Source organism: Lontra canadensis, unplaced genomic scaffold (assembly GCF_010015895.1).
Source record: "Lontra canadensis isolate GAN:19392208 unplaced genomic scaffold, GSC_riverotter_1.0 scaffold53, whole genome shotgun sequence".
Taxonomy (NCBI): domain Eukaryota; kingdom Metazoa; phylum Chordata; class Mammalia; order Carnivora; family Mustelidae; genus Lontra; species Lontra canadensis.
In genome coordinates, this window is record NW_022631047.1 from 12,412,808 (window position 1) to 12,431,927 (window position 19,120).

Sequence of the window (19,120 nt, forward strand, 5' to 3'; positions counted from 1 at the left end):
TGCCAAACCAGGGGCTTCAGCACCAAACCAAAACTCTGGTTGTTTTTTGTGATATTTGTTTTTAGATATATTTATTTATTTTAGAGCACGAGAGAGAAAGAGCACGTGTGCACAGGGTGGAAGGACAGAGGGAGAAGGAAAGGGAAACTCAAGCAGACTCCTTGATGAACCATATGTGGGGCTCGATCTCACAACCTGAGATCATGACCTGAGCCAACACCGAGAATCAGATGCTTTAACCGACTGAGCCACCGAGATACCCTGCCCCAGTTGTTTTGCTATTTGTCTACCATTTATTTTGTTTGATGGTCTTTTGGGGGTCTTCTCTGTTCCTCTATAATATACTAGCTTTCTTCCACCTCTCTCCATCTGATACTCTTTGTCTTTCCTTAACACTTCAACCCAATCTTGGACTCCACTCTTCCCTACTCTACCCCTTGAGCCCATTCCAGGTCACACCTGTACGTTCTATCAAAAATAGCTCAACCCTTTGTCTCTGTCACTAGCAGTCAATGCTCTAAAGGATCTTAAACCAATTTCAGCTAAAGTATTAATGCAAATTGTGGCTTAAGGGCTATATGTATACTTTAAGAAAGAACTTTAAAGGAAGCAAAATTCTAGCTCAAGGGAATAAATCCTAGTGGTCATGGGGTTCAAGTATTTAGGACAGAGCTGCCTTCTCCTAACGTGGTTTGCTTCAAGGATTTTGGGACTCTATTTCTGGGTTCATATATGTTTATAATTGTTATGTCTTCTTTATGAATTGACCCTTTATCATTATAAGGTGTCCTTCTTGCTTTTGGTAACAATTTCTGTCTTAAAGTCTATTTTGTCTGATATTAGTGGAGACACTCCAGCTCTCTTTTGGTTGCTGTTGCTATAACCTTTTCCATTCTTGTACTTTCTCCCTATTTATGCTTTTGAATCTAAACTGAATCTCTTGCAGACAACATATAGTATGATCATGTCTTTTAATATATTCTTCCAACCTCTGCCTTTTCACTGGGAAGTTTACTCTGTTTACATTTAATATATTGGGTAAAGTAAGATTTGTGTCTGCCATTTTGCTATATCTTTTCTATATTTCATATGTCTTTTTGTTCTTCTGCTTCTCCATTACCACCTTCTTTTGTTAGTTATTTTCTAGTATACTATTTTGATTATCTTCTTGTTTCATTTAGTATTTTTTAAAATTTATTTTCTTGGTTGGTGCCCTGAAAGTAACCATTAATATCTCAGTTTATAACAATTTAGTTTGGATTAATACCAACTTAATTTCAATACCACACAAAACTTTGCTCCTGTATAGTTCCATTCCCCTCTCCTGTAAGTTGATATTGTCACAAATTACATCTTTATACATTTTCTTCCCACCAACATAGATTTATTTTTATTGCTTTTATGCAGTTCTCTTTTAAATCAGATTTAAAAAGAAGTTACAAAAAAATGCATTCATACTGTTTTCTATATTTAATTATGTAATTACTTTTGCCAGTGCTTTTTATTTCTTCATGTTGATTCAAGTAACTATCTAGTGTCTTTCACTTCACTAGTATTTCTTGTAGGGAAGATCTACTCAAGACCACTGCACTCAGTTTCATTTAGATGAAAATGTCTTGATTTATCCTTCAGTTTTGAAAGATAGTTTTGTCAGAAATTGAACTTTTGCCTGACGGGGTTATTTTCCCCTTGCTACTTTGAATATACCATCCGCTGTTTCTGGCCCCATGGTTTCTGATGAGAAAGTAACTGTTAATCTTATTGAGGTTCTTTTGTATGTGATGAGTTGCTTCTGTCTTGCTGCTTTCAAAATTCTTTGTCTTTGTCTTTCAACAGTTTGATTTTGATGTATCTAGCTATAGATCTCTTAGAGTTTATCCTACTTGGAGTTTGTTGAGCTTCTTGGATGGGTAGATTGATGGCTTTCATCAAATTCAGGGAGGTTTTAGTCCTTATTTCCTTACATATTCTTTATATCCCTTTCTCCCTCTCCTTTCCTTCTAGAACTTCTGGGATGCATATGTTGATATGCTTGATGGTTTTCTGAGGTTTTGTTGATTTTCCTTCTTTATTTTTTGTGTTCCCCAGACTGGATAATCTCAACAGCCCTATCTTCAAGTTCAGTGACTTTTTTCTTCTGCCTGCTCAAATATGCTATTGGGACCTTCTAGTGAAATTTTCATTTCCATTATTGTACTTTTCAACTCCAGAACTTCTGTTTGGTCCCTTTTATAATTTTTATATCTTTATTGATTCTCTGAATTTGGTGAGACATTGTTCTCAGACTTTCCTTTAGGTCTTTGAACATATTTAACATAGCGGGTTTAAAGTTTCAAAGACCTCACATTGCTAGCCATCTCTACTGTGCACAAAACAAGTTCTGCTTGCCAGTTCTTGCTTCCTTCCTCACACTTCACACAACATTTCCAGGATTTTCTCATGCCTTAGCCCCACTTCCAACCTCCTCCCTAAAGCCTTTCCTATCTTCTGGATTGGAGGAGGGATATAAAGTCAGAAATCTTTCAGGTCTGAAAACTGTTCCCTCCACCTTGAGCTTCTGGATGTCCTGCTGCAGACGAGCTGCCCAAGAAAATATCCCGCTCTTTGAGGAAGTGAAAGAAGGCCAGAAACCCTCAGGCAGTGTTCCCTTTCCTGCCAGGAAGCCAGACATTTCACAAAGTTTCACTCAGAAGGGATAGGTGGGAGAATACTACAGATCAGAAGTGTTTAATTACTTCAAAATAATGAAATTACAGTACGCAAACATACAGAAACAAAGATTTAAGTAACTTCTTGCTGACTGGGCTTAAGAGCACTGTCACCTCTCCTCCCATTATCTGGGGGAAAAGAAATTGGCTACACAAATCCCAACAAAGTTCAGTCAAAATCTATAAGATTTTACCCTTTATTTGTTATTTCTTCCCTTCTTACCTTGGGGGTGTGTGTGCCAGAGTGAGAGGTAAGGATGATGATGGTTAATATGATGTAGGATCTTTCTAAATCTCCCCCACTTCCTACCTCCATTAATGTCCCTATTAATAAATATGTTAATTATAAACAGTAACAGTAACAAAGAACATCATAACTCCAACTTTCACACGATTCAGTGGAGCCAGTTTCAGTAAAGTGTCCTACTTAGGAAGAAACTTCCTGGAAATGATGGGGGTTGGGAAACCATATGGTGCTTGGCTGAGGACCTGAACTCAATGTAGAAACTGAGAAGCACTTGTTCATTAATGAGGTTGTGTTCATTTATCATCCTGGGGCAGGACTGAGTCAAATTCAAGAACAGACGCCTCTGTCAGGGCTAGAACTTCATCAACATTTTGGCTCTGATTTGGAAGTGGTACTTGCAGGCTGTCGACATACCACCAGGAGACTCTCCCCTCGGAAAATGAGGACACTTAGGGCCAGTGAGGCATGCCATCATAATGAATTATGACTGGATCCATCTGACCTATAAAAGTAAATACTACCCATAAAAACTCTGCACTACTAAGCAAAAATGTCCAAAGAACATGGACAGAAGGAATGGGATTTTTTTTTTTTTAACTTGGAATCAAAACATGTACAGCTCAAGGAGCCTTCTAATGAATTTGAGTAAGATGACTATGGAAGTAGAATTCATTGAGCATGTGCAGCACCAGGTCAAGGACAGAGTGCCAGGGTATATGATTTAACATCCAGTCTATAGGCTCCCCAAGGCCATTCTGTAATGATGTTGTATTGTGCTTATTTATAAACAGTGCCCACAGGGCTGTAATGAGTGAAATGCACTGGACTGAACTCCTGAGGGCAGGAACATTCATCTCTGCCTCATGCTTAGCACAGTGTCTGGCAAACAATGGTTGCCTTGAGAACAGAACATCATTTCTCAAGAACAAGGCCCACCACTTGGTGAGCCAGTCCACTGGAGCCCCAGTTCCCAGAGGCTAGATGGCTGGGCTTCTGGGGTCTGGTAGAACCATGGGGTTGCCTCACTGGTTCAAAATGAGCTACTGCTTCTGGCTCTTAAAACAGAGTGCTGAGAAGCATTCCAGCTGCTGTGATTCAATTGCATTTCAGACAGTGTGATGCCCATCAAAGCATTCCATCTCATCATCCCAGCAGCCTCCCCAGCTGTTGCTAGTAGCAATCCATTACCCTCAGGCGGCTCAACAACTCAATCTGACTTAGGATCCATGCTTCTGTGCATAAAAGATGCTTCCCTGCCTGGTTCTCTTCCTTCCTGGTATGGAACTGACCAACTTTACCCAGGCTGTGCCTCTCCCAGATGTTTTCTCTAATCCCTAACGATCTGCTCAGAATAAGAACATGAACACAGTTGTGTGACCTTAGGCAAAACCTGGAACTTCTTGGTGCTCTGAGCCCTAGCTTCCAAATCCATAAAATAGTGTTCTCTGCCCTACTGTCTGCTAGTGTGAAGGTCAAACAAGAACTCTGGGGAAGGATTAAGTCAACTGAAAACCTGTAGACAAATGTCAGCTATTACATCATCTGTCTCCCTGTGCAAAAGACCAAAACAGAATAAGCAAGAAAGAAAGTTCTGCACTTCTTGGTAACCAGGAGAAGCTGGGGCCTCAGGGGAGAGCACCTCCCATTTCTCTGGGCTAGTAGAATAAGGAAAACTTGCATTCCTTCAGGCTACAGACTTCTGTCTAAGAATGCTTTGTATCTTTCCACTCTGCCTTAAAATGGGACAGGAACCCAGCATCGCAGACTGGCATGGTTCTGGTCTCATTCAGTTTTCTATTTACATCATAAATGCTAGGTATGGATGTGTAGATTTGTTGCACAGTCCAGACTTCAGATAGTGCACTGCTAATTGACCCACTTTACATATATGGTTTATAGACTCTTTCATTTTGGGATGATGAAAAGCTCTGGAGTTGGAGGGGAATGATGGTTCCATGCAATATTGTGACTGTACTCAATGTTACTGTACAGTAGTAAATGGTTAAAACTGCAAATTTTATGTTTTGTATAACTTTATCATAATACTTTTTTTTTCAGAAAACACTTTCACAAACAATTATGTTCCATGAATGAATATAGGATTCACACTCTTCAATGCCCAAGTGTTTTTTCAGAAAACACTTTTACAAACAATTATGTTCCATGAATGAATATAGGATTGATTCTCTCTTCAATGCCCAACAATGAGGGTCTAAGACATTTCTCTCAGGTTTTATCAGAGATAAGGGAGCAAGAAAGGAAGACAAGCTTACTTAACACCCTTGACGCTTCAGCGTACTGAAGGGGAAGAAATACCTAGAAACCCACAAGTATACAGTAGCATTTCATAAAAATGCCGTGACCACAATCCCCCGGGTCCCTTTCCCTTAAGGGTCTCCACCAGCCCCACCCCACCCTGGATTCTGCTGACACTTCTGCCCAGGCTCACCCTTCTCTTTAGGAATTTGGCTCCATTCCTTGTAGATAAGTTCCTGGAGAAAGGACTTCCATATCTTCTGTGCCAACAGGACGGGCTAACATGGTCCCAGAGTGTGGACTCAATAAGAATGTGTTGAATGACACAAAAAATGAATGGCAAAAGCCTTTTATTATTCCTGAAATTTTGTTGCATTGACTACAGTGGGAAATACACTCATTAGCATCCAGAGATACTTTGGTTTAGCAAGATTTATGCAGTAATTCTTTATGGTAAGGACACTAGGAACTAGTGTAAGAGGACTGAAGTAGGAGAGGACCCGAATACTGTGTTCCGTGGTCAAGGGCTGACTTGGGTGTTTCACTTGTTCTGAGTGACTTAACAGGCCAGATTAGGACCAGCCAGCACCGAGCATGGGGATTGTGACCTATCCTAAGGAAGTTTGTCCCTCTGAGCGCTGCCCAGCAATGGAATAGGCTGCCTCACCAGATAGTGAGCTCCCTAACACTAGAGGTATTCAAGCAGATGTTGAACACTCTGCTCTTAAGATTCCCTCTACTTCTACCCCACCAAACCTGAGAGTCTGGGATTGTTTTGAACCGAGACTAGGGTAAAAGTATACGGGATAAGGCGCGCCTGGTAGTCTAGATGAGTTGACCAGGATACATCCGTGGACCAGGAGAATGTTGAGCCTGTCCATTTCTGTACTTCGTCTTCCCACTCACCCTTCTCCACTTTCTCCCCTGTCCCACTTCTGCCCTACTTTTCCCTCCCTTTCCCGTCTTCTTTATCTTTCTCTCTTTCCACCACCCCCTCCTCCAGCCGGCTCCTGGGGCAGGGAGCTGGAAGCACCTGGCCCAAAAGTCTCCCCGTGCTTCTGCAGCTTGCCTGGCATGGGGAGAGGTGCTGCGTCTTTGCTCGCGTCCTGCCAGTTCCTCTATTGTGGCAAGTGAAATTACCAGCTTCACACTGCGGGTCTATTTAAATCAGCCTTTCATGTCTGATGGATTTAAAAATATGCTAGAAGTCAGCATCTTAAATACAAGAAACACAAACAAGCAGATGAGGCTGCGTTTTCCTCCCTCTGTGCCCGCCCCACCCTCTTCCCTTCCTCCCACTCTCTCCTGCCCCCTCCCAAGGCTGTGTTCATTCACGAGGCCCATCTCCCCCCTCCCTATCCTTCCCCTTCTCTAGCTGGCACTGCAGTCTTCAGCCTGAGCAATGGCTGGGAGCCTCCGGGGTCTATGTTCCTGCCTCAACTCAGCGGGACACAAATAAGGCAACTGGGCAGTGAACACTGGCACCCTTGCTCCCAGTGTGGCTGGCGGGAGGCGGGCGGGGGTGGTTTTCTGCACTGACCATTGTGTGCAAATGCGGCCCCAGATAGAACCCAGAACGGGCTCACCCACCTCCCTCCTGTCCCAGATGAGGAGGCTGTGGCCCAGGCAAAAGGGGTGACCTGCGGTGTTCAGAGGTCCGTGAGCAGCTGTGCTGGCTCCTGGCCCACTGCCCCGGGAGTCCACAGCCTGCCTTCCCAAGCATTTGGGGGCAGCTTTCCGGGAAGGATATTTGCTACCCAAGAGCCCCACGGCTCCCAGTAATCCTTGCATGAGAGTTTCTCAGGCTCCAGTCACAGCAGGGTACCTGCTCTGGTCCCTCCCCCGATATTCACTGGGGACCCTCTCTGGGGCCTTGTCTCACTTTGGTTGACCTAGCCCAGTTTTCTCCAGCTATAATTTAAGTCATAGTCCCTCTAGGCCCTGGATGTCATCTCTTTGAGACTTGATAAATGCCCTCCCACCCACAGCATGTCTTCTGCCTGTGGGGCAGCAGCTGGCTCTGGGGCTACAATGGGGAGACAAGGAGAGCTGCCTCACCTGGAAACGGCCCTACCACTCTGCCCATGGCTCAGGCAGATGCGGTGGTTCCGGCTGGAGGTCCTCAACCTTGGATGCCCACTGAGATCACCCGAGAAGTTTTTCTTTTTCTTTACTAGCTTATTTATTTTTATTTATGCTACTTCTACTTGTTTTAGGATTTAAAAAAAAAATAATGCCGAACCTCGCTCTCCCTACACACACATCAAAATTTCTGATGTAAGTAGAAGTTAAAAGAGCTTTAAAAAATTTAATACTACCATTATTAACAATAAAAGACAATGGAATGGAAGGGCGCCTGGGTGGCTCAGTTGTTAAGCGTCTGCCTTCAGCCCAGGTCATGATCTCAGGGTCCTGGGATCGACCCCCCACATCAGGACCCCTGCTCAACAGGGAGCCTGCTTTCCCCTCTCCCACTCCCCCTGCTTGTGTTCCCTCTCTCCCTGTCTCTCTCTCTCTGTCAAATAAATAAATAATATCTTTTTAAAAAATAAGGGCATGGAATAATAGTGAAAAGCCTTCTGCTTGTGTGTGAACATTTTCTTAACCTTGGATCTCTCTGGTGTGCCTCCGTGCCTTTGCCTATGCTGTTCCCCTCTGGCTGGATTCTTGAAGAGAATTTCAAGGACTTGCTGATGGCCACGCAGCAGGCCCTCAGGGAGGCCGATGGCCTAAGGAGGTTCTGAGGCCTCTGTGGTATCACACACCCTCTCAGTGACCAGGCCTTCGAGAGCAGCCATGTGGCAATGCTCAACACTCAAGAGGACAGTTGGGGCTCAGGAGCGAATTCACTCACACACATACAGATAAACACAGAACCATACACACACACACCACACACTCAGATACTCATACACACACACACTCATGCCTGTACCACACACACCACATACACACCACCACACCACACACTCAGACACATCACATACACCACACACATACCACACACATACACATGGAAACATACCATACACTCAGACACACACCATATACCTACACACCATACACACACATCCCACATGACACACTCAGACACCACACACTCACACATGTACCATACACACTACACACTCAGACACACCACACACTTACCCTCACAACCACACACCACACATCCACTAAACACCCATGTACCACACATACCATAGACTCAGACTCCACACACTCATGCTTGTATCCGACACAAATACACCACACACACTGAGGAAACCGCACACTCTACCCATTCTGGTTTCATCCCAAATCCCTCGCCAATAGTCCCCACCATTGACGGCTTGAAATACTTTCCATGAGAATTTGAATATGTGCCATCGTGCCAAGCAATACACTATGGCTTTGGACCATAAAAAAGGAGAAAAAAATCAAGGAGCCCAAAGTCAGTGGGACTTACCTCGCAGAGAGACAGGAAATGAGAGGGACAGGGCAGGATGCCCTGGGACGTGGGAAGTTAGTGAGACTAAGTTGTCCCTGGGTTTGGAGTTGGGGGGGAAGCTGCCTTTTGTGCCCTCAGGCAAAGAAGGAAGGGGAACAGTAGGGAATAGTGATGACAGGAAGAAAGCGAGAGAAGGCAGTTTGGGGATCCAGCAGGTCTGGCTACCCGACTTGTGGGCAGATGTAGGAGGAGGATTCTGGGGTCAGGAGTGGAGAATGAATCTGGGGATGAAAGCAGATGAGGCCAAACCTTGAGAGCCTGCCTGGACCAGAGAAGTTTAAATGCTTCTCTGACAAATACCTTGTCAGTGATGAGGAACCCGTGGAGGGTTTTAAGCAGGGAAGTGACAGGGTCAGATCTGTGACTTGGGGCAGAAAGACAGGTGAGGCTTTCTGGCGCTAGTCCCAGGACCCTGTGCTGAGAGGACCCGGGTGTGGCGAGTAGGGAGAAAGAACCTCATAACCAACCAACCTCAACTTTCAACATGACCTGTGTTTGCCCATGAGCCAGACCACATTTTCAACCTTGGCCTTTTCTCTCTACCTTCCCACAGGCCAGTGTGGTCCCAGGCTGGCCATTCCTTCTTCCTTCTGGGATAGGGAAACTGAAGAGTTCCATCAAAATCTGACTTTGGCTCCTTGTCCTTCTTCTACCCTCACTAGGACCTGCACCCCCACTGTACACGTGCCTCTTAGTGCAAATAATGTGTGTCCTCCTTGTAAGGGACAAGGAGTTAATGATTTCTTTGGAACTCATCGAGCACAACAGATCACATCTGAGGAAGAACCAGGAGAGAACGCACCCATGAAGCCATCATGTGCATATCCCAGCCCACGGGTGCCGGACCTCTTGGCACCAAGACCCCCTGGCTCCAAGGAATGAGTGACTTACAGCTGACACCCGGGCCCTTGTTCAAACCAGTTCCAGGATGCCTGAGAGGATGCTTATGCTGGACCACAATCCTCAATAAAAACCCCAGGCCCCAAGGGAAGATGAGACTCTCTCCTTTTCTTTTCGGAGTCTCCCACATGCTCCGTCTGTATCTGCTCTCTGTAACTTCAGTAAACTCTGTTCTCCCTTCCTGCTGGCTTGCATTTGATTTCTATCCTGTACCTAGCCAAGGACCTTGGACCCTGCCGGCTGTGTCCTTGGACCCTGCCAGCTTGCCTCAATCCCATACCCTGAGTCACTAAATCTCAACCACGGATTTTTTCCGATTAAATCCAGCGAGCTTTAGGGAAGGTGGTTTCTCAGAAGGAAGTGGGAGTTTAGGGATTATACCCTGCAAACCTCAAACCAAATAAAAGTAGATCTTGTGTCATCCACTACTTTGAATTCTCCAGGTCCAGATTTCCTCCCACGCACATAAATAGTCAAAGCTAGATGTGATCTGGGGACTGGGCAGGAGTAACAGGAAACCCAGGAGTACCCAGAATTTTTGAGTTTACCAGATTCTTCCACAACACCCTCTGCGGATCATCTTCCGTCCCTGGAACTGGGGACTTAGTGAGCATGAGGACCTCCTCCAGGGCCAGGCTGTGAGCAGCAGAGCTATAGGACGTGTCCAGCCCCCCAACTCTAAAGTCAGGGGCCAGAGTCACTGCACTTAGATGTGACCCCATTGTTTGCCCTCCAACTTCCATCTGCATCTTATCAATTCCAGTGTCCCCCAAGCCCCTGCCCGTCCAACCCAGATCCTGAACTCCTCTGCAGCCCTCCTCCTCCAACCCTTCCCTCACCCTCCTCAGAAGCCCACCTCTCTCCAAGGCCTCCTTGTTTGGGGACACTCTGGGGAGTGACGCACGAAATCTAATCAGAGATCGTCAATAAGCAATGTTAACAGAGCCAGAGGAAGTCCCCGCCTGGATGAGAGTTGGTCAGCCCCAGCTAGCAGGCAGTCAGGACCCCTAATTCCATTTCCTCTTGGTTATTAAAATGATTTTCCAAGAGATAGTCCCACTGCAGGAGAGTCACAGACTAATGAAGTGCAGTCAAGCGCCCGGAGAAGACCCGCACCCGAGCCTCTTGTCCTGTTTCCTTTGGCTGCTCACCGGCAAAGCGTCTGTGCGGTCTGTCTGCAGTCCTGAAGGGACCTTCATTTTTCCCTTTGAGCCTTATTTCTCACCCTGACCCTGGACCCACAAAAAAGCCCAGCATCCCTCCTCCTTTCCCCCACTGAAACGTCAGACACAGGATCTTCTAGGAAAACTCTGAGCCCAGGGTCACAAAATAAGATCCATGGAAGTGCAGAATGGGAGAGTCAGATTTTCAGGCCCCTGGGAGGGCCGGGGAGCGGGGCCCCTGGAGATCATGCCCAGAGAGCACCTTGGTTACATAGACGAGAACCCTCCGGCCTAGAGAGGGCCACACAGGAGGTCCCAAGAGCCCGAGCAACAGGTGTAACTGGCAACGAGCAAGAGAGTCACAACAGCAAGTCATCATCTGTCTCTGCGGCAAGTACTGATCCCAGGTCTCTGATGGGCCCTGGGACTCTCAATGCGGATGCATAAGGCTAAGTGAGCTCTAGAAGCTTCCCTCCAGGACACTGCTGTCTCGGGGCCAAGGGACCGGGCACGAAACCAGATACTGCTAATACAGACAGCATCGTAGATGTGGGCACAGAGAGTGGCCCAGAGACACAGGGAGCCGAGTGGGGAGGCTCGTAGAGGCCAACGTGTCGGAAACCTGGAGGCCCTCAGAGCCTGGCATGAGTCCAAGCCTTAGCCTGTAATCGACCATGATAGAGGACGTCATTCTGTTGATCGCATCCTAGGCACTCTTCTCATTTCATCCTTCCCACCTTCCTCCGTGAAGAATAGTACCTCCAGCTTACAGGTCGAGGAAACTGAGGCAAGGAGAGGCCAGCTGTCTTGCCTGTGGTTACACAGCCAGGAGAGGAACTGGGGTCCTCGCTCCAGAGTCCACACTCCAGCGTGACCCGTGCTCCTCTGCTCCCAGGTGACTGTGGATCCTTGGTTAGGACACTGTGGGCAGCCTCCTGCCGCTACAGCCAACTATGAGCTCCTGGTCCAACGATGCCCCATGCAGCTGGTGGCCTAAGGCCCGAGTCACATTTAACGACCTCAGCTTCCCCCGGTCCTGGCCCTGTTCTGACCTCCCAGGGTGTCTCTCATCCAGACCTCTGCAAAACCACCTTCAGGATTGTTTCCAAGCAACAGGATCACGTGCCTTCTCTCTTTGGCCCCACAAAGCAAGCATTCCCGTCTACTGTGGGTAGAGACTCTGCTGGGAGTTCTCTCTCCCTCCTTCCTCCCTAAGAGAGCTCAGAGTCACCTGCATGTTCTCATCTGGGGCCCTCGGTTCCATGAACAGGGACCCCCGTTTATAAGCAGCTACCATGTGCCGCGTGCTATGTGGGGTGAGTCAGCAGGCCATCTCAGACTATCTCATCCAATGCTTGTAAACCCTGCAGAAAGGTGTTCCTCTCATCTGCATTTAACAGAGGAAGGATTCACTCAGGAACAAAGACTCCCAGTAACTCGCAGCAGGTCTCAGAGCCCCTGGCTGCAGGAGTCAGCCTTCCGCCCCAGGTCTGTTTATCTCTAACTCTGGCTGGAGTTCAAGGCATCAGCCACTACCATGAAACTAAGTGGGGAATCTGGGAAGCCTGGGTCTTTGGGTTTAAGCACAACATTGTATCCAACTGAGCTAACCAACCGTGGCCAGGAAGCAATTGTCATAATATCAGAAACCTATTATGACCCACGAAGCCCACGAAGTCTGTGAGTTGGAAGAGATGCTGAGCCTTCTGCTCCCCTATAAACTGCTGCTGGGGCTCGGAGGCAGCAGAACCAACCCGAGATGCAGAGCCTGCCTCGTACAAACCCTACCAACCCCCTTTCGCCTCTCAGACAATTACATCCTCTGAGCTGAGGGAAGCCATCCTTGTGGGGAAGAACAGTATGACACGACACCAGAAAGGATAATGCAAATAATCTCAGAGCGGCACAGATTGCCCCTTTGTGGATCCCTGATTGGTGAACAAGGCAATCCTACAATGAAGCGATTTGTACTCGAGCCATTTTCCACAGCAGCGTCCCAGAGAAAGCCTCAGTCTCCACCCTCTGCTGGTGGCTCCTAGAGGCTCTGCCTGATTTACGTTGACCTTGTCTGTGGTCGTCTGTGGTTTTCTGAAGTAGGCAGTAGGTTAAGTCTATTACCAGATTCCAGGGGAAAGAACTGCCAACTCGAGCTCATTAAATGGCGAGCATGTGCGGGGTACAAATCTTGTCCTGTCAGTTTCCTGATTAAACCCTCAGCGGCTTCTCAGTGTCCAAGGCAAACACCTCTATGACACGGTGGTCCCTGGGGCTCTTGACCGGGGGCCCCGGATCTTCTCACTGCTCTTCCCTGGCCTGCCTGGCCTTTGCTCTTCTCTTTTCCTCTTTTTCCAAATATGTCCAGCTCTCTGGCTGCCTTTGGGCTGGGCCTTGGCGTAGATGCTTCCCCATCCCTCTCTCCCTCCCTTGCCTTGCCCCTCTGTCACTGTTTTTGCAAGTTCCTGCTTAAAGTCATATCTTCAGAGAGGCTCTCTTAAAAAAAAAAAAAGATTTTTCTGTTTCAGAGGGAAAGAGAGTGCAACAGGGGAAGGGGCAGAGGGCAGAGGAGAGAGAGAGAGACAGGCAGACTCCCACTGAGCACGGAACCCCCGTGGGGCTTGATCCCATGACCGTAAGATCATGACTGTGACAACAGCCTCCCGCAGCCTCTGATTTTCCTCTTTCATCATATTTGTCATTCTCATTCAGGCTCTGCTCCTCCGGTCGCCTGTCCATTCCGGGAGGAGGGCAGACACATCTGTGGTGCTCACTCCTGTGTTCGCAGCACCTAGTGTCGTGTCTGCTACATGGGAGGGGCTGGAGAAGTCTCTGTGGAACGGGGGAAGTTAGGAACGACTACCTGCTTGGCTCTTCTCGTTCCAGCTGGGACTGGACCCACAGCCCTCGTGCTGCGGATGAAGTAGAATCCCGTGCTTGATCCAAAAGCCATGCCCAGTCTCCAGACAACAGGTGGCAAGGGTAGATCTTCCACGTCTCGTGGCAACACACAACAGTGTGTGCAACAGATATTTCTGCAGCTCTAGATTTGCTCCTTCCTCCCTGAACAGATGTTCTCTTGGGAGGCTCCATCCTTGCCCTGGGCACAGAGAAGGCTTCCTATTGTTCTGTTCGTCTATTGCCTTCTGACTCACAATGCCACAGTGGCATGTGCCTCAGCCACATTAATGACAATCTGTGACACTGGGGAGGTGGCTGGTTATTGCTGATTAAGTGGAGCCAGACAGCTCTCATCTAAGCATGTCTGTGGTGTGTCCAGAGGAGGTTGCCAGCCGGGTCCCCACCTCAACCCTCTTGCCAGGCCCGGAGTATGCTTCCAAGCTACCACACTGCCCTCAAAGAGAATAGGTCCTCTGAGTACACAAACTCAATACCTTATTGATCAAAACCAACTACCGCTAGAGGAAAACTCTCCCAGGAATGGCACCATGTGTCAGATTGTAGAGGAGAGAGAACCTCTTGGATCAGCTATGGCTGTTCTCCACAGGACACGAGCCAGGCTTTAGATGTAGGCTCTAGGCTCTGTCTCAAGGTCACCAGAATGTCCTTGTGTCTGGAAATGTGGGTGGAGAGAGCCGGAAGGACGGGGGCCTGCCCAGAGTGCCCCGGGTGGGGTTATAGCATCTTCCTGATCGAGGATCTTCTTGTTCTAATGGAAGGACACGTGCTGTTGGTGTCAGTCAATCTCCTCCTGCTGGGGTCTGGGAGATCTCCACAAACCACCTGTGAGGCCTTTAAAGAGCTAATGGACAGGAGCCACCAAGCAGGCCACTCTGCCCAGGGCTTTTGGGAAACCCTACGCGTGTGTCACCTGCAGTGACAAGCCTGCAGTCAGGGGGGCCGCTCCAGCTGCTGACCTTGGCTCTGACCACAGAGCCTGCCACCCCAGAACCTTCCAAGGCCCGCGGGCACTGGCATCCAGACAGGCTTCTCAATAACAGAGTTGGCATACAGGGCAGAAATATGATTAAAATAGCAATTATAACTGGAATTCCGATGGTGCTTTACAGGTTCCAAACATGCTTTATATTAATCTCATTCCATCCAGCTCATCTCCTCCTGAGTCTCACAGAGGTGGAGTGACTTGCCCAAAGTCACACAGTCAGGAAGCGGCCCCACTGGGGTTTGCCTCCCTCTTTGGCTCCAACCCTCATGGCGTGTGGCAGAGTTGTCCAGCGAATGGTGCTTGCCTTTGGAAGCGGGGACAACAGGGCCTGGGCTGTGTGACCCAGCATCTGGGGAGTTTCTTCTGGCCAGTTCGCTCTACCCTTGAGGCCAAGACGCTAGCTGGTGCCTAGAATTTGGGAATCCCTTTTCACTTCTGCTGTGATAAATTACTTATGGTTAGGATCAAAAAGGACTTCCTTGAATGCTCCATTCTCTGAAAAGGGCAGCTGGATCTTTCTATGGGATTCACAGAGAGCACATTTTCCTTCCATTTCACAGGCTTGATAACTGAGAGATGATAAGGAGGCTAAAATTTCACCATCCTCCCTGGCACAGAGCTTGTGTCACTGAGCTGGGCTCAGACTACGGATGTGGTAGGATGGAGCCCGTTGAGAAGCTGATAGACGCTTGTTGGCCAACCTTCTGGTCATCGAATGTGATGTGTCTGAGCCTTAGTTGAATAGGAGTTCATTGCTTCCCATGGGTTGGGCCCCGGGCACCCTGGAAGGCTCCAGATGTGGTTAGACAGGTGTGAGGAGATCACCCATCCTCAAGCAGGCTTATCCTGGCAGTCCCAAGACCATAGGCCGAGGATTGGGGCACAGCCTGTGGTGGCCTGAGGGTCAAAGGCAAGCTAGAGGGCCACGTAGATGGGGTGGCGCGAGGAGCCAGGTGGGCAGGGGGTGCCATTCAAGACTCCAGGCAGGGACCTAGAAAAAAATCTGTCTTCAGGAACAGAGCTCCAGAACCCAGGGTGGGCCCCCCTCCCTCTGTACAAGGGCAGGGATGGAGTGGGGGGCGAGAATGAGATAGATCAAAGATGAAAGATAGGAAATTACCCCATGATCATGGCTGGCCACTAGGCTGAGGACAGACTCTTAACCTGGTGACCCATCCTAGGCACGAGAATGGGCTGAGACGTCCAGCTTAATTTCACTGTGTGCCAGAGGTCCGGATCAGGCTGGGCTTTGGGGTGAGATGCCAGTTGTGGTGCCGAGAGGGAGGAAGGCAACAGAGACAGGGAAGAAGGGAGGGCCTGGCACAGGGGAGAGAGACTCCATGGGGTGGTTTTTACGAGTAAGGAAAATGTCAGCCTCTCCCCAGGGGCACAGATAGAAGGACAGGGAGCCGAACGGCCTTGAACAGCCGCTGGACACATTCCATGATGTCAAGCTGGCCAGCTGTCGCCCTGTCTCCTCCCACCTGCACCCCCATGCTGTTCAAGGGGATGGACAGAGAGAGGCCGGTTCCCGCGCCTGGAGCCTTCGTTCTATGGGGAAAAGGGATCACGCGTACAACAGCCCTCAGAGTGACTCAGGCCGGATAAGACCTCCAAAGAAGCCCCAGGCCTGTGGGTCTGGGGAGAAGTCGGCTAGGAGTGGAAGGGAGAAGTTCCTCCAAAGAGGAAGAAGGGAAGAAGAGAGACAGGAGTACCACTAATAGGTTTTGTACAGTCTCTCAGAAAAAATTTAAGATTCAGGGAAAAATAAATAAATAAAATTTTTAAAAATAAAAAAATTAAAAAAGCAGAGTCAGGGAGAGAAGAGGTTTCATACGTGAAGTCTTCTTTGCAGTGTCCCTATTGTCATGTGAAGACCTCATCTCACACACTGACTTCGATTCAGAACGTGCTCCAAGCAGATCAGAGGGAAATTACAATTCCCACTGCAGCATTCCCGTGGGCAGGAGGAGGGGGCTGCTCTGGGGAAGTGCTCCTTCGTGACTCTCTAGGCCTCACCCCAGCAGTCCAGGAGCAGAGATAGGAATATGGGGCAGCAGAGGCTGGAGACCCAGAGCCAGGACAAGCCTCAGGGGTGACCTTCCCTTCTGGTGGCTGGAGAGGTCCGAAAGACCTCTGGACCTCTCTCTTTAGCCCAGTCCTCCCCTGTCCCCCAAGAATGTCAGGGATGCCTACAGGCCCCAAATGCTTGGAGCCCCTGGGGGGCGGGGTCATCAGACTGGTTGGCTCCTGCCAATGTACGATTTTACCCCATTGACCGTGGATGGAATCCTCCATGAACTTGGCTGGGCTCCCTACCCAATGAAAGGCAGAAGGTAGGGGTTCCCCAAGAGCCACCACAGAGAAAAGCCACTAATAAGTTTCCCTCAAATGCCCTCAGACAGAGCCCCTGCTCCCATGTCCTTCTTCAAGCCCTCTTCTCTCCCCTAACACATTCACTGCTGTCCCCTCCAGTTTTCCTGTCCTTCTTGTCTAACACATGGACTACATGAGGTGAGCTGTCTTTGTCCAGATACAAGGGGAGGCCTCCAGACCTGGGTTCGGAGGGACCAGCACAGGCGGTGGAGGGACCATAGGCAGGACTGAGTTCACCTCCCAGCTCCGCTACAACTCTGCTCCTCCTCCTGGGGCCTCAGTGGGGCTACAGAACGGGTGGGGTTACTCTGCCCCTACCTCCTGGGACTCTGGGGAAGCCCACAAGTACATTATGGAAGGGTAGGGACCATCGTTGCTGGACTCACTGATCATTCTCAATGGCACTGCCAGCCCCCGGACACCCCACCTACAGCCAAGCCAAAGCCACCTCTGCCTCCTTCCCATCTTGGGCCCAGTAGGCCCCACCAACTCCTCTAAAGGGCCCTTCTTCCTTCCCAGCACCTGGGATATGTTTCCCAGGGGAGATGACGCAGATGAGATCACTTGTCCCAGAAGCTTAAGAATAACCCCTGAAACCAAATCAAAACACCTTACCACGCCTGGCACAGTACATGGGCTTCCAACCTACGGAGAGTCGGTTACCACACTTGGACGGAGGCTGCTAATTTTGCTGACAGCTCTCTATAGGGGAATATGATTGGCTCAGCCCAGGAACACAGGGCAGCCTTTCACTAGCTAGAGGGAAACATACATGGGCTCCGAGGGGCCCCGCACAGCTTTTCTTGGGGCCCCTGAGTACCGTTGTGTAGTGCTCACACTAGACCAAAGGGCAGGGGGGACTGAAATTCGCATTGCCTGCGAAGCAGAACATCCCCAGAACTATGTGTGCCTTTAGGAGGCCCCTTTTAAAATCCAGGCAAAGAACCCCTATCTGCCCAGAGAGCCGGCCCCCCTTTCTGAGTGGCGATGGTCCCAGAGAGAATATCTCAGAACTGATGGAGGCAAAAGATAACATAAAGATGCAGGTGGGTGAAAATGTGGTTCTGGGCCGAGTGGTGGGCACCCAACCGAGACCCAAATATTGCTTGAGGGCAGCTTCTGGTGAGAGCGAGCGGAACTGGCAGCAGGAGAGAAGGAAAGAGAGAGAGAAGGTCCAAGATTCCACTGACCTCAGAGTATTTGGGCCAAGGGGTCTCTGGGGTCACCTGCATACATCATTTTCAGAGGTGTTTGATTTTGGTCTTGGTTCCTTAATATTTCTTTATTTCATTTTCAGTTTTAGTAGTAGAATCCTTTTCCCGAAGAAAATTAAAACAGACGAGGGAAGCATTGGGTTGTTTCTTTTTTTAACCCGGGGAGAGGGAAATCCAGAGCTCTGGCCACCTTGACCCTGGCCCCTCCCCCAAGCCTGAGGGCTCCCCAGGACACAGTGTAGAAAACATTCACCAGGTCCAGCCCCCTTTCTTCAGCCATGATAAGGTGATGTGACTTGCCCAAGGCCCACGGGGGCAAACCTACACCCCCACAGCTCAGGATCCAGGTCCTGTTTCCTCCCACAGGGCAAAGAAGCAGGCCCTCAGACTCCTTGGCAACTGAATCTTCAAGGCATCAGGGCCTGGGTCCCTGCCCTCAGGGGATTGTTTGCAGCCACAGAACTCTCTAACCTGGTCCTGCCTTCTCCACGATAGAACCAGAGTCTAGAATCTAAGAGGTGGCAGGTCTGAAGATGTTGAGGGCACCCCAACCATGCTGGGGGGAAGAAGCTGCAGTGGGAACCTGGGGTACCATCCTGGAACCCAGTGTCTCACAGGGGCTCAGTGGGAAGGCCCCATTCGAGGTGGGTGAGCTCCTGTTGACGCGGAGAGTAGCAGGGCCAGCAAGTCACTGGCCACGTTGAGGGAATAGGGATGAGCCCCTGTGCGGTGCTGCAAACTTTCAGCACCTGGGACAAGAACAATCTCCCCACTGGCTTTCCATTCAGACCCTGCCCCAGTCTCTCCCCAGGGACCTGGGACCACCGTCTCCTGCTTTGTCCAGGCCCTCCCAGCAAGACACGTA

At 49.1% G+C, this 19,120-nt stretch overlaps 1 protein-coding gene across 2 annotated transcripts in view; it reads left to right on the forward strand.

Moving 5' to 3' along the window:
- Positions 1 to 9,782, forward strand: part of CRACR2A (calcium release activated channel regulator 2A) — a 134,784-nt gene extending 125,002 nt beyond the window's left edge. The window contains exon 20 of one of the 2 annotated variants that reach the window (XR_004384717.1): positions 9,255 to 9,782. The gene's annotated coding sequence lies outside the window, so the exon portion shown is untranslated. The remainder of the gene's footprint in view (positions 1 to 9,254) is intronic. The other variant, XR_004384718.1, reaches the window with a different exon arrangement.
- The last annotated feature ends 9,338 nt before the right edge of the window (positions 9,783 to 19,120 follow it).